The 15,722-nt window shown below is 31.0% G+C and overlaps 1 non-coding gene across 1 annotated transcript; it reads right to left on the minus strand.

Moving 5' to 3' along the window:
- Positions 1 to 14,113: 14,113 nt before the first annotated feature.
- On the minus strand, positions 14,114 to 15,187 carry LOC112012447 (uncharacterized). The gene is made up of 2 exons (XR_010626342.1): positions 14,805 to 15,187; positions 14,114 to 14,645 (listed from the first exon to the last, which is right to left on the minus strand). It is a non-coding gene; the product is annotated as an uncharacterized LOC112012447 (transcript).
- Positions 15,188 to 15,722: the final 535 nt, after the last annotated feature.

Below are 15,722 nucleotides of genomic sequence, written 5' to 3' on the forward strand. Positions count from 1 at the left end.
CCTCGCCTGCGCCAAAAACTGATTGGTATCTTGGTCTAATAATAAAGAGCCATTATTAGAAGTGGACGTCATAAGTTGAAACTCTAGAAAAAAAAAAAAAACTTTTTTTCTATTTTACACACTCATTTTTCAAACACCAAATATCAAACTATTTATTTGACACTACATTTCATTAAAATATCAATTTTTCTTTTTTTTAATAGTTTCTCTTTCTTCATATATAACAACCATCATCCACTATCAATTTACATGATTACTGTATAAACTTGGTAAGAACGTCAAAGAATACTACAAAACACCATCTATATACAAAAGGACAATCTATCTCACTTGCTAAGATATATCAATGAATACTACAAAACACCATCTATTTACAAAAATATATGAGTTAATATTGACTCAAACATTAGAGGCTCTTCCACAGGCTCCTGCTAGGCACAATCATGTCGTCTCTTTGATTAACAAATTTTTTTCGTACAAATCTTAAAAGCCATCAAAAGTTATGGATTAAACGAGTGACTCAACTTACCATTTTTGATTTCATCACTAATAATCCAAATTCCAAATTAGTAGATGTTTAAAATAAATAAAAAAAAAAAAATAATCCTGATCCACGCTAGCATTCTCACTAATCATTCATTCACGAAACTGTTTAAAACCTTTTAAAAGGTAATTTGCCTGTATCTTTTTATGTTATTCTACTGTATATTGATTTTTAAGAGAAAAGGCCAATGAAAAATCAACATGCATGATGATCCATCCATGTCTTAGAATGATGAAAGTGGATCTTGGGAAAATGTCATGCTAGTGCTTGCTAGAATTGAAAAGGAGATTGCAGGTAGAGGTAGGGCCCAGTGGGAAAAGATAGATGAACAAAATGCGTGCACCATACAAAAAATCAGAGTGGCACACGCACAGGAGATAAACGTGAAAGCAAAGACCAAAGTAGTGGTGGGGAAAATAAAAACAAACCCAATCATGTCTTTCCTCTTTATTTATTTCTATATTTTTATATTTTATCTTGGGCGTGGGCAACTCCACGTGATTCATGCCCCCTCTTCAATTTGTCGTCACATCACCACTCGTCCGTGTCACTCTTTGCCTTTTCTTTATCTTTTTTTTTTTTTTTCTTTTTTAATGGCAAAGTTTATTAATAGCGTTAACAAGCACTTGATTGTTAAAGTAAAAATTACGTCGGTCTTGCTTAATAAAAAAAATTAAATAAATGAGAAAAATTATATAAAGTTGATTCTAAAGCTTATAAAATTTATAAAAACTGATAAAATAATGATATAAAGATAAAAATTTTGGCAAAAAATTTGGTGTTAGTAGACATTTTACTTACCGGTTAACACAACCCATACAAAAAATTTTATTAATAAACTTTGGTTAGTTCAACTCTTTGATGGGTGAATTAGAAATTTGAAATTCAATTTTTATTTATGCCTAAAAATCAATTGATATTTTAATTTAATGCTAAAGAACAAAAAAAAAATTAAATTTACCCATTCATATGATGTGAAAAATATTGTAACATTTTCTTTTTTAACTACTAGACTATAGCAAGCAGCAAGTTACATGATACATGTAACTCTCTTTTGTAAAATACACTAAAATAGCTTTAGCTTTAGCCGCCATGTATTACTCTACTAGAAGATTTGAGAAGAAAACTAGAAAAAAGTAGGTTCCACTTTGCCTGCCAAACACAAAAGACGAGTCAATGGACTCCGCGGTGTGGTACGCGGTCATTGATTTCGGATGCGTCTCCTCTTTTTCTCTTGACTTTAGTCTCTTCCCAATCATGATATGTTATTTTAATGCCTTTTTGTTAAGATGACAAAGTTCAAGCATCTTGTTGAAGTTGAGTGTTTGAGTAATTATAATGGAGAAAATAAAAAATAACAGTAGAAGTAAAAAATTGATGCGATTCGGAGGAACGGTCCGTATCAACGTCAGAAAGTTTATGGTTGGTGGATATGTTTTTTATATTGCATTTACAATGAACTTAACGTAGTGATTATACATTTGAGCAACCTACTCTAATCTTAAATTAATTCAGAATTTATTTGTTTATTCTACAAATACATGAACCTGGAATTAGTTTAAGTTTCTTAGGCATTAGACATGGAATAATATCTCTAACTCGATTTCAAAGACACTACAAATGGTGGGTTTTAATTAGCTCAATTAGTAAAGTTTTTAATGGTCGAATAAGAGATCTGAAGTTCAATCTCCACCTACACCAAAAATTGATTTGTGTCTTGGTTTAATGATAAAGGACTATTATCAAAAGCAGATACCATAGGTTGAAACTATCTAAAAAAACTATAAAAGAGTTATTTTAATAAATCAAGAAAATTTTAATCCTTTCTTTAGTTTTTTTTTTTTTTTTAGTTACAGTATTTTAAAGTTTACTCTTTTTAGATATAGTTATATTTTTACTCAATTTATTTTTTAAGTTAAACTTAAACACACACTAATTATATGTCTTTTCATATACATTCCACTCATATTAGTTTTATAATAGCTTTTATTATTATTATTATTATTATTATTATTATTATTATTATTAAATTGTGATCTCTATTAGCTTGCTAACTAAAAATAGAGATCTTCCCTTGTTGATTAATAAAAAGTAAAAAATTAATGAATTCCCTAAAAGCATTAGTTTATGAAATATTTTAAAAGCTTTTTATGCAAAAAAAAAAAGTAACCAATTTTTTTTGAAAGCTTATTATATTTCTCATAAAAATTGTATTAACACTTTTCTAAAATAACAAAATTTAGCTACAGAATTGGTTGTAGCCTAAAACTACAAAATTCTCAATATCTTTTTATTAAGAGTGATTTTTGACAAATCCACGGTTGGATTACATTTTCTTCTTATATTCTCAATGCTTGCAAAATTTCTATAAAATTAAAGATCAATAACTATGTTATCAATAAATTTTTTAAATTGCAAATTTTTGTAGTTTAAAATTATGCATAAAATGTAAGCTTATAGATCATATAGTAAACAATATCCAATTAGCACAAAAATTGATGTGTATTTAAAACATAAAGAACATGCAATTCAACGATTAGATTTTCAAAATATGTAATAATGTGAAAGATATTGAGTAAGGTTGCAGTTAAACCAATTTTGTAACTAAATTTTATCATTTTTAAAATGGTCTATTAACAAATACCTCAAGGATCCTGTTAATTATACCCATATATAAATAGTAATTGGTGGCAAACTAGAATCATTAAATAAGGTACGGCTTTTGAATTTTGATCTTTGATAATTTGCTTTTACTTGAACATATTCTAGTAGCTAAGGCCAATTATCGTGACACTATGATAGTCATGTGGCCATTGGGAAGGGATTTTTATGTCCGTGACTCTGTCCATTAAGAATTAATGATTGTTGACACGACATCACCAATTTTATAATAGTGATTTCATAATATGTTAGGGTGTTAAGTTGTGATCGGAGCAACTTAACAACATTAATTTTATCTAAGTTCACCATTAACATTATTTTTATTGTACACTAATTACAATTTAATGCCCTTAAAATGTTATGAAATTGGATATATCCTTAATCTTATTTTTTGCAAAATTAAGGTACGCTTTTGGCTGTTGATTCTTGATAATTTGATTTTAGTGGGACATATTGGACTGTTTAATCATCATCATGAGGCTCATATGGTCATTGAGAAATGATTTTATTCATGTGACTCTGTCCATGAAAATATATATACAGGTGGATTAACGACCATTTAATCTTGATTGACGGCTTCGACAAAAACAAATCAACCTGAGATGTTTCCAGAGGATTCATGCCCAATTGTGAAGTTAGCTAACAAAGGCAACTTATACATAGTATTACTTAATAATGGAATTTGGTTTAAGCTCAGTAAACCATGAAACATATTTGCAACATTATGGAAATATTAAAGGTAACCCCTTCTTCTAGAACAAAAAGATTAAAGCGGTAATGCAAATGTTTTTAAGAAAATATGTTTTTACATTTAAATGTGTAGGCCACCACATGGAGATTGATGGTAAGAGTTCTTATCTTAGTACTTAGAGAGAAGTGGTTCAAACTTCAAACAATAGCCTTAATAAGTGTGTGATACACCATACATGTGATATTATTTGTTGTCCTTGCGTTGCATAGTGTTGATAAGCACACACCAGAAACACCTTCTTCATTGGCCCAAAACAAAATTGAATGTGTGGGCTAACATGATGTGAAGTGAGAGCAGGAAATGACCAATGAACAGTAAGCTCCACCACTTTGGGCCACGAATGCAGTCAGCGAAGTCATTTTTATCACGCGAACATACAAACAGGAGTCAACAAGTGGGTGTTCGTAAAAATCAGGTTGCAGAGTAGTACCACGTGGTCGGTTCTAGGGTACGAGTCCAAAAGAGTCCTATTTAGAGGTACTACGGCTACAGTTATGAGGCACCACCTCCTTATATTTAGAAAACGATTAGGATCCGCACCGGTTGCAATTCACTATTTCCACTCACAAATTTTTTTTCACTTTTTACTTTTTTTAACTTTTTTCTTAACTTTTTTGAATCAATGGTTGAGATTGAAAGTTTTTTTTTTTTTGCAATTATCAATCTCAACTATTCAAAGGAATTGTATCAGGTGCAATATCTTAGATATTGCACATGATCTTAATCTAGAAAACAGTTCTACTATCCACAATGTTTCCCTCCAAATTTTTTAAAGTCTCGCTAACAAAATTAACACAGTTATATATCTTAAAATTTTAATTATTAAATTATTTATTTTTAATACATATATCAAATTTCGTAATTCAAATAAGATGTTATTTACTATTTAATTCATAAACTTATTTTTTATATATAATTTAAGATTACAAAAACTTAAAATTTAAATATTTGATTGGTAACATAGCTATTAATCTTTTTAATCTTCTTGAAATTTTACTAGCATGAGTGATATAATTAGAAAATTTAATCTCATGGTAAATTTTTTGAAATTCGCATTCAATAAAAAGATATAGGAAGAGTTTCTCTCCAAACTTTGTCCTTTTATCACAGATACCTTTTTTTTTTTTCACACTTCATTCACATTACATTTGAAGTAAGGACAATGTTAAAGAATACCCTAAGGGCATTAGTTTAGAAACTATTTTAGAAGTATTTTATAAGAAAATAATAAAGTAATTATTTTTATTGATAGTTTTTTTTTATATTTTTCATAAAAATAATGTCAAAATTTTTCTAATATTTGCCCTAAAAGACACCCATTAATATAACCATTGAAGTAATACTTTTTTTTTTTTTGGAGAAAACATTGAAGTAATACTCTATTGAACTCATCACAACACATAAACATATGGAAGTGTGTTAAAAAAAAACCAATATATTATTTAATAACAAGAGACTTTACCGGACAAGAAAACATTTTACCGATATATGTCTTCATATTTGGGGAAAAATAGACATTTGTCCCTAATTTACGAACTATGCAATAAAATGCTCATGTTTTGAAACTATTTAGCAAAATGCATTGTTTTTGAAATTTGATTTTAACAAAATTGAGTTATGTGTAAAACTCAATTTCCTCAAAATTGAGTTTTGTGTATATTTTTAGGTGGAACTCGACATTAGCAATGTTGAGTTTCACTTAAATTTTCAAAAAAATTGAAGTGACAAAATATACATAAAACTCGATATTGCTAATATCAAGTTTCACTTGTAATTCGATTTTGTTAAAATCAAGTTTCAAAAATAAGAACATTATGTTAAATAATTTCAAAACATGGGTATTTTATTGCATAATTTGTAAATTAGGGACAAATAACCATATCCCCTTCATATTTGCAAAATCTTCATATCTCGGACCTATCATCATGAGATCTGTGTGAGAGTAAAATGAGACCCAAACGCCTCTTTTTTTGCCTTGATTTTTTTTTTTGGAGGGGGTGGGGGACAAAAAAAAAAAAAAAAAAAAAAAAAAAAAAAAAAAAACCAATCATGTTTGGGGTGCGTCGTAGATGATAGTTACCTAAACAAGGCAAGACGCACGTGATTCACACCTAAGTGATACAGCGACAAGTTGCCAATTTGCTTTGACATGTCCCTATTAACGCTGCATCTGCTTTACCTGATGTGGTCCCATGGACAATTTCCACAACGGATTTTGGCTATTAGTATTAATTTTAGATTCCTGTCCGTGATTTTTCATATTGGGGCTGTAATTGGCTAATTGCATAGTTCGGGACTATTCTTTCTCTGGATCCCACCTACTACAGGGTTCATCCTCCAGTGAGAGACAAGGGGCATAGTCTCGGACTATGCAATGATTTTTCGAAATTATAAAATGAAAAGGTTTTATTAACACCAGAAATTTTAAGACTATAACAATTATTGCAACTTTTTTAATAATTATTTGATGTGATAAAGTGTGGCTAATTGTTTGTCACTTTTATATAAATTCAATTTTTTTTTATCATTACTCACAATTTACTATATCAAAGTTGTGTCATATAATTTATAAGGTCATAGTACTAGATTTTTTGCATTAGGAATTATTGGAATGGAAAGATTATTGCATGTGATTAGCTATGTTTGTTTCAAGGATGAGAATAGGGTATTGCACTTGATGCAAAAACTTTCAATGACTCAGATTGAGAGTTGGATTTTTTTTTTCAATCTTAACTGTTGAATTAAAAAAAATGAAAATTAAAAATTAATAGTGGTATTAAAAAAAAAAAAAAAAAAACTATGACAGGAGAGAGGGTAATTTGCACCCGCTATTACAGTGTTTGGGTGGTTTTATGGTTTTTTGAATTTAAAAAAATCTATTGAATTGAATAAAAGTGTTGTTATATCTAAATAAAATAAATTTTTGAAAATTTGTACATAAATTGAAAAGGTGAAAAAAAGCCTTAGACAAACGGAAATGATCTACTGGTCTAGTATTGGTATTTTTTTTAGTTGTATAAGCCAAAGAAAAAAATAAAATATCTCAGTTAACTTTTTATAATATATTAATTTTTATTAGATTTTTATTGCATTTTTATTTTATTCTCCTATCCTTCTTTGGTTTTTTTTTTCCCAACCAAAGTTGAAAGTCCAAACATAGAGTTTGTACTCTTTCTATTTTATTTATTGTAGAGAAAATGTTGGAGTATCTACGTGAGTGGTGTGGTTACTTAAATAATAAAATCTCACATTGAATAATAATGATAAGTGCGCATTTTTTTTTATACAAAATATAAATTCTACTCTAGTCTAATCTAAAGTATATATGTGTGTGAAACTCTCTCCTAGAAACTTGAACTTCGGCCCTTGCCCTCCACACCCCATAAGCACTTATACTTATGGAGTGACTACCGTATCAAATGTGCGCGGTGGTAAGAGTGAATAGTTAATATAACATAATTGAGCTAAAACATTAAATTGCACAATTATTAATAAGAAGGTTAAGACTTAAAATACAGTAATCTTCCTAAAATGCTTTGTTTTATATTATATGTGGCACAAATTTTAATAAAATCATTTTATATATTAAATAGAAAATTAAAATCCCACATTTTTTTAAAGTTTTAGATTAAATTATAAATTATAACTTTAGAATAATTTTGATTTTACTTCTTGAAGTTTTAAATTTTTTTATATGCTTCCCTAATTTGTAATTTAGTCTTATTTTTATTTATTTTGGGACAATTCAAAAACAAAAGCATATCACTTCAATATAGGACAGAGGGATTATCATTATTATTTTTGAAAGCACTGTAAAAAGCTCAAAATGTGGGTATCAACGAATTAGTATGATATACAAATTCTCTAAGTATGCCCAAGAAATGTATTTTAAGGAAAAGGAGGTGAGTTCTTTTTTGAAGAATAATGGGGGAGGTTCCAATAGATATTAAACTAATAGAATTTCTGTTGCACCATTTTGAGAAGGTAGTGCAATTCGCATTTGTATGCGCACCTAAAACACAGAAATAGAAAACTTTTGTATATCTAACACACTAACAAAACCAACTAAAAGAACCTCAAAAGAAGAAGCTAAAAAACAAAACAAAACCAACTAAAAAATAAGACAAAAATCTCTCTGTCGTCCCTCCTGTATGCATGGGATTTCTGAGATGGGATGGCTCCTGCAAAACTACAAAGGGATGCCTAAACAGCAAAATATTGGGGGCCAAAATATTTATCACTTTCTCATTAATTCATTGGTTTTATGCCAGCTGCAACAATTTAAACGTGCATCTTCCAAGTTGTTCTTGTTTGACTATTTATCACTCTCATTAACTTACATGTCAGCTTTGGGAGTTTCTAGTATACACGTGTTAGCTTCATTAAGGAGATGAGGTTTGTTCTCTCTTGAGGTTGAGGAGAATACACTTGTGACTTTCCAAAGAAGAAATTAAAGTTCTGTTTGGCTAAAAAGATACAATTACAATATGTAAAATCCCCATTCTTGTAGATACTGAACTCATAATGCGTTAAATACAAAACTCTTACTTTTCAAGATGGGAATTGTAAGACAGTTAGAAGCGTGCGGTTTTAGGTTTAATCGCATATAGGTTGTTTTTTTCCCAAAAATTAAATTAAATTATCACCTCAAACTCAATTTCGATGACCTAAATGATTTGATCAACATTGAGTAAGTTTTCTCTTAAAGAATTATTTTGTGTAAATATGAGCTCTAAGACTAAGTTATGAAACCATTAAAAAGATGCAATGGGCCTTGAACCTTGATTTCTTGATGAATAAAGTTATAACCTTTGACTCCAAAACTATGAGGTGAGAGAAATAAGTGTCATAAGCCCACTGTGTGATGTGGATAATGTTGTACGTTTTGACCCAAATCTTGTTACTTCATGAATGATGTGGGCTTAGAAACGATTCAGTAAAATTGCAAGATTCGGGCTGTGGACCCATTTCATGAAGTGGAGAGATTTGGGTTTCAATCTCATTCCATTAAGTAAGGAAAAATGGTAAGCTATGAGCCCAATTTATGTTGTAAAGAAAATAGACTTTATATTGAATTCATGAAATCAAGAAATAATGTGGGCTATAATTTTATTATATGATGTAAAGAAAAAGGCAGGTCACGAGTCTGTGAAGTGAAGAAAATTTTAATAAAGACAATTGCTCAAGTTGTACCAACTTATACCATGAATTGTTTCGAGATACTAGATATTTTTTGTGATGATTCGATAAGCATGGTAAAGAATTTTTGGTGGGGACAAAATCAAAAAGAAAATAAAATGGCATGGTTGAGTTAAGAAAAAGTGTGTGTATCTAAGTCACATGGTGGGATGTGTTTTAACTTTTAAGGATTCCAAAACTTTTAACTTAGCGCTTTTAGAAAAGCAGGGATGTAGATTGCAAACAGTTATTAATTCTTTACTATATGTAGGGTGCTCAAAGCCAAATATTTCCCTCTATGTGATTTTGTGAAGGCTTCCCTTGGTAAAAGACCTTCCTACTCTTGCTGAAGCATGGGGCAGCTCAACATATATCCCCACCAGTTTTGCTTTCACCCAATTCAACAGTAGCAGAGTTGATTGATCATAGCTATGGTGAATGGAAAGAAGCACTGGTAAAACAAATTTGTATTAGCTTTAACATTTTTCATTTACTCAATGGTAATTGGGTTGTATTTCTTTTAATTCATACTATTTTTTTTGGAGAAAATACTAAACTTACTACAAATTTTGCTACAAAAAGTTTGCAAATTAATGTGGTAATGAGGTGTCACTTCAACAAAAGAATAAATGAGTATTGAATTAATTATTGTGATTGGTGACATATCAATTTATAGGACCTACATAATAAAACTTGTAATATACTAGCATAACTCTAAAATTTGAAGCCTTCTAAAGAGTGGGAAAAAAACACCTAACTCACAAATTTTTTCTTTAATTAAAAAAAAAAAAAAAAAAAAAAACCTTACTATTTGGGGGCCTTAGGCCATGGCCTAGGCCTAGTGCGACCCTATTTGGGTAAGGTCCCTTCCCTACTTCTTTCTCCCTTCCTGTTGTAAAATTCATTTTGTTGGGATTTAAATGTAGCATTTTTTTTTTCTTTTTTTCAGTCTAGGTCATGAGTAAGTATTCACTACCGCCGCGGTGGGGGAGGGGGGGTATTATTTCTTCTTCACACATAGTAATGAGTCTCACTAATTAAGATAATTTATATTATTTGAAAGAAAATTTCTCTCTCTTGGTGCCATATTTTAAATATCATAAATAACCTAAGGGGATTATACCATATTTTAAAAATGATGATTAATTTGTAGTGTCATTTATTTATTTTTGGATACATTTGTGGTGTCATATTTAAACCCCAATTTTAATGCAACTTAGTGAGGTCTCTAAAGAGCTAATGATAATTGTAAAAATGTTGTAAAATAATTTGTAGTTACATATAGCATTACTTTTTAAGGAATAGCCGGATGGAAATACCTTAAGAGAAAATTCTAAACCAACAAGCAAAACTGTATTGCTCACCCACAATTTAGCGAGTTGGGCCTCAAAAGAAGTTCTAGGGGCCCATTTCAACCCACTAATTTCCCCACTTGTATCTCTTGTTAATTTCCTAGGGCTTGGGCCTTTCTTTTGTTGTCTGAACTTGCAAAAGCAAAAACAAAATAAAATATAGAAAGAAGAGGGAAACAAAGTTACAAAACAAAAAATTTTACAAGGAGAAAATTCCTTATGCTGTGACTTACTATTGCTAGTATTTATCTTTATTATCACCGCCAGTCTGCCACTAGATTTAGTATATTTCTATATTATGTATAAGATGATTTTTTTTTTTTTACTGGACTTTTATGTGATTTAAAAATACTCTCTAAGTTTTATGTTTAACAGGAAAAAAACTTGCGGACAACTTGGTAAAATCATATCTTCAACTTCATTTAAAATGCCTACAAAATAGGACACTCTTATTAATTCATATCTTCAAAACAAACTTATCCAAACTTTAAATTAAAAAAAAAAAAACGAAAATTATGACACTAGACCCAAAAAAAAAAGCAAGCGCATGTAATGAAATTAGTATATATGCTACAAACTATTATAAGTTTGAAAGGAAAACACCCTAAACCTTTTCTCCTTACCATGAGAAAGAGCGAAGTCTTTCTTTAAACAAAAGTCATTTTAGAGACAATGCTTGCTTGCATGATAACTATATAAGAAAATCATCCCTATCATGTGCTACAAAGCACAAACAGGACACACTTTTGTTAAATTTAGCAGCAAGGAAGTTAGAGGAAAATAATCTGTTAGTATTTTTTAAGGCGATGCAAAACAAATGATTGGTACAATCAAAGGTATATCTGTAATGGTTCATTCGGAAATTCAGCCCATTCTTGAAAACATCAAGGCAGATTATTCTAGTTTGGTGTTTTTCCTTCCTTTCATAATTATTTTGTTAAATTCAGTCCATTTATTTTGTTCCATAAACAAAATAAATTGTTATAACATTTTCACAACAATTGATGTGATCGACAATCTCTCATAGGTCCAAATGAAATATTAAATTGGGATCCATCACAACTAAAATCAATGATATTATTACATTTTGTTGTGTCCCTAGATTTTCTCTATTAAAAATAAATAAAAAGAAGCCTAATTGAAACAAACTAACAAACATTATAGACTTTATGCAATATCTTGGGATAGGATGAACTAAAAAGCTACTCCTTGAATAAGCACCAGAATTAAATACATTCATATAGAGTCATATTAATACTTAAGGTGAATTGTAAATGTATTTAATTATGACATCTTGTCCATCTCTCCTTCTCCAATGACTTGCATATTTTGGCCTCACTCCATTTTCTTTTCCTCCACAATTGATATCAAGCTTGAAGTAATCAAACCATCAATGGGTTTTGAAGATTTATATCACACATTTGGGTGAGTCGTTCACTTTGATGGGAAATAATAATGATCCAATTGTGCTACTTTATTGAACTTTGAAGAATTTGTCAAGTTCTTCTCAATGTTGATGGGAAATTAATTGATTGATATTTACTTTTGTGAATTGTGTGGTTGTCTTCGTCTTCTCTTTTTCAGGAATTTATAGGTTATATACGTGGGAGGATAGATCAAAGCAAGTTTTTACACTCACATATATATAACTTATAAATTCTAAATAGTAATAATAATAAAGATGAAGAGAACCATATACAATTCAAAAAAATAAAATAAAAATCTTGACAAAAAAAAGTTTAGACCTCTAAGTTGGCTTACTACTAATTTTATTAATTTTGCAATAAATATGTTGGGATGTTAATTAATCAATCTCAAGTGCAACATGGATAAAACAAATAAATAACAATTACACATATAACTCATACACACAAAGATGAGGAATTGTTCACAAAGTGAAAGCCTAATTGGAAAAAAAAGTTATAGGGCATAGCCAAACCCATCAAACCCCTTACAAAAATTGTTGTGATACAAACTCACATACAAGACTTCTCATACTTGTAAAGAGACAGTGTGCTCCAGCTCTTTGTTCATATTTGCAACTACCGACTCCACAGCCTTGTGTCTTTACAACTATTCGATGCTGCTAGTCGACACACCAATCACTAAACCAATATCTTGGCTAGTTCAAGGCTTCTCGAAGATTTTACTCGTCTTTGTGGTTTCAAATTAATAATCCAACAACATAGTTGGTGATCTTGTGTTTTGTTACGTTTTGTAAAGTATCGTCTCAAGATTATGTCAATTGGAGAGGGTGAAAGACTTGATGGCATGTGTTCCTCTCATAGACTCATACCCCTCAAATACCTCTAAATCACACTTTTTGTCTCTATATTAAAATCAAAATATTCTCTGGTTATGAATTACTTTCTGGCCTATGATCATCTTAAGCCTCAATTGTCGTGCGCTTGGGGATCATCGAGCTGTTAGTGAGCTGTCTAAGCTTATCAACCTTCAAGGTCCTCAAGTTGTGTTTCTGATGGAGACAAAGCTCAAACAAGAAGGTTTAGAAAGAGTATGCTTTATATTACAAATGGAGAATGCCTTTTGTGTGGATAGAATAGGAATGAGTGGAGACTTGGCACTATTATGGGGTTCATAATGTAATGTGTAATTGAAGTCTTTATGAAAGAGCCATATAAACGCAATCATGACTGAAAAGAACGCAGTTTCATGGCAATTAACTGGTACCTATGAACTGTGAAAGACCGGGGGGGGGGGGGGGGGGGGGGGATATACAATAAGGCTTCTTCAACATCCATTTTGAAATATGAAAAAATGAAGGAGGGGCATAAAAAGCCAACCATCAAAAGTAAGACTTATCTCCCAAACAAGTAGATAAAGACACTAGTTTGACTCCTAATACATAGTGAACAACTGTATAACGACCAATCCAAGAGATCTAAGAGAAAAAATTTAGAGGGAATCACAAGGCTTTTTAGTAAAAGATGTGATACTGTGTTTGGTTCAAAAAAAGTTCATTGTTCAAGACTTGCAAGATTGAAAATGGCCTTGGAAACATGTTTGCTTGGGTATGTTCAGAGTTTTTTACTGAAGTTTCCTGCAAACCATGATCTGTCACAAAAAGCAGCAATAATAATCAAAATGGTCATCATTTACATTTACAGAAACTTGGGACTTGGAAAATTAAAGATGGCTGGTGAATTCTCACAGTTTTATATCTCTCATTGTCAAGATTTAAGGCAATCCCCAAAGAACCCCATAGCTACAACCTAAACTTGTGGTAAAAGATCTGACAGTCCCAATGCTAGATCTCAAAACTTAAAAGGTTTAACCCTCTCTCAAACATCCCCTCTATTAAGTTACACTTCCTAGAGGGTTAGTGGCATGGACCTCACACATTCTTGACCCAAATTTCTTATCACAACCTTGAAATCAAATTAATTCCAATGTCCAAGTAATTGCAGCATCCTGATCCAAAAAAACTTTTTAGAGACAACCCAATCGCATTCCACACATTTTTCTAAATCTACAAGCATAGTTGGATAAAACTTGGGTACAGATCCTTAGGTGCTATACCTTAGGCTCCCCAATTGAATCCAACCACATAGTTATGTTAACTAATGCAATAGTTCAAGCACAATTAAATTCAACCATGAGCTTCACTGATCAATGCAACCACATGGTCTAATGCAATAGTATTATCTTTTTCAAACACAATTAAATTCAACAATGAGCTTTGCTGATCAATGCAACCACGTGATTGAATTTAATAGGGGAACATAATGGGCAGCACCTAAGGAACTATACCTATGTTTTGCCCAACATAAGTACCACCATTATATCTTCATTCCTCTCGATTTAACAACAAACTTAGAATCTTTTATCTAACTTGAGCTAATCCACTGCAAAGGCAACAGCTATAACTTCTTATACCACGATTACAAACATAACAGAGAAAAAAAAGGGGTGTGCTAATTCATAGCTGAATCAGATAAAGAAAACCCCAAATCAGCTTCTTGAAGCCCAAAAACAAACAAATATTCAAAGAACAGAGAAAACCCAGTTGAGATTAAGACCTGACAAAGCTGATGTGAACGCCAAGGCTACGATGCACGGCCGAGCAATCGATGCAGAGGAAGATCCCGTAAGTCACAGAAGCCCAAGTTGGGTTCTTGGCATTACAATCGAAGCACATCTGAAAAATTCACAGCAAAATACCCAAACAAACAGACAAAAATACTCAAAACCCATAAACCAATTACGGAATTCCCAGATCTGAATCAGATCCAAACTTTAAAAAAAAAACCCCAAGAAGGAAAAGATTACTGGAAAACGAAAAAAACAAGAGAAATACCTTGTTTTCTGACTTGGCTTTCAGTTTTCTGAAAACAGCATTCTTGTCTGAGAAAGGATCGGACGCCATGGCAGAGAAAATATTCACAGAGATTTTAAGCGCGCGCGCGAGAGAGAGGGTCTCAGGTAGTGAACGATAATGAGAATCGAACACTTCCTGAGAGGAAAGGAGGAGAGAAATATAAGTGAAACCGCAAAATGATTTTATTTTATATATTTTATTGGCGTGTGAAGAATTTAAGATGAAGTGACGAAAATGTCCTTGGGGTAATACACACAAAAAATTTGGCCTTGGTTGTGGTATCTTTCGGTTTCGGAGTCGGTGGGTACGGACGGTGACTTGTTGCTGTCTTTGGATTTGGAGTAAGAGGCAATAGCGCCCACTAATTATTATTTTGATTGTTAAGTTATGGTCCTCGTGGCTGGTGATGGTTTTAAACAACCAACCCAAGTTGCTCAAAAAAAAAAAAAAAACAACCAACCCAAGTTCTAATAAACATTTCTTCAACCTTAATTCACTTACTTTCTTCCAGCATTACTTTAAGAGTATGCTTTTGTTGGGATGATTAATGGGAGAGAGATTTGAGAGGATACGATTATATAACTATTGTATTTGATATAATATTACAATTATGATACGAGAAATGATATGTTTATAACGTTTTCAAAACAAATTCTAAGTAACAAGTTGTTATGAGTTTTTAATTTGAATTCATCACTGAAATTACTTTCTTGTCCATCAGTAACAAAACGTAACAACCCAATACTTATGATTTGTTGTGCAAGTATTGTAAAAATGTCGTACACGTAGCATTTCTCTTACAATATGCACTGCTAGATCTAAACTAAAACAACTGCAATAACTTCTTAATCTGATATCAAACAATCATAGTGACAATACGTAAGTATTCCTAGAGAA

The sequence above is a fragment of the Quercus suber genome, unplaced genomic scaffold, assembly GCF_002906115.3.
Source record: "Quercus suber isolate HL8 unplaced genomic scaffold, Cork oak 2.0 scaffold_751, whole genome shotgun sequence".
NCBI classification, from domain to species: domain Eukaryota; kingdom Viridiplantae; phylum Streptophyta; class Magnoliopsida; order Fagales; family Fagaceae; genus Quercus; species Quercus suber.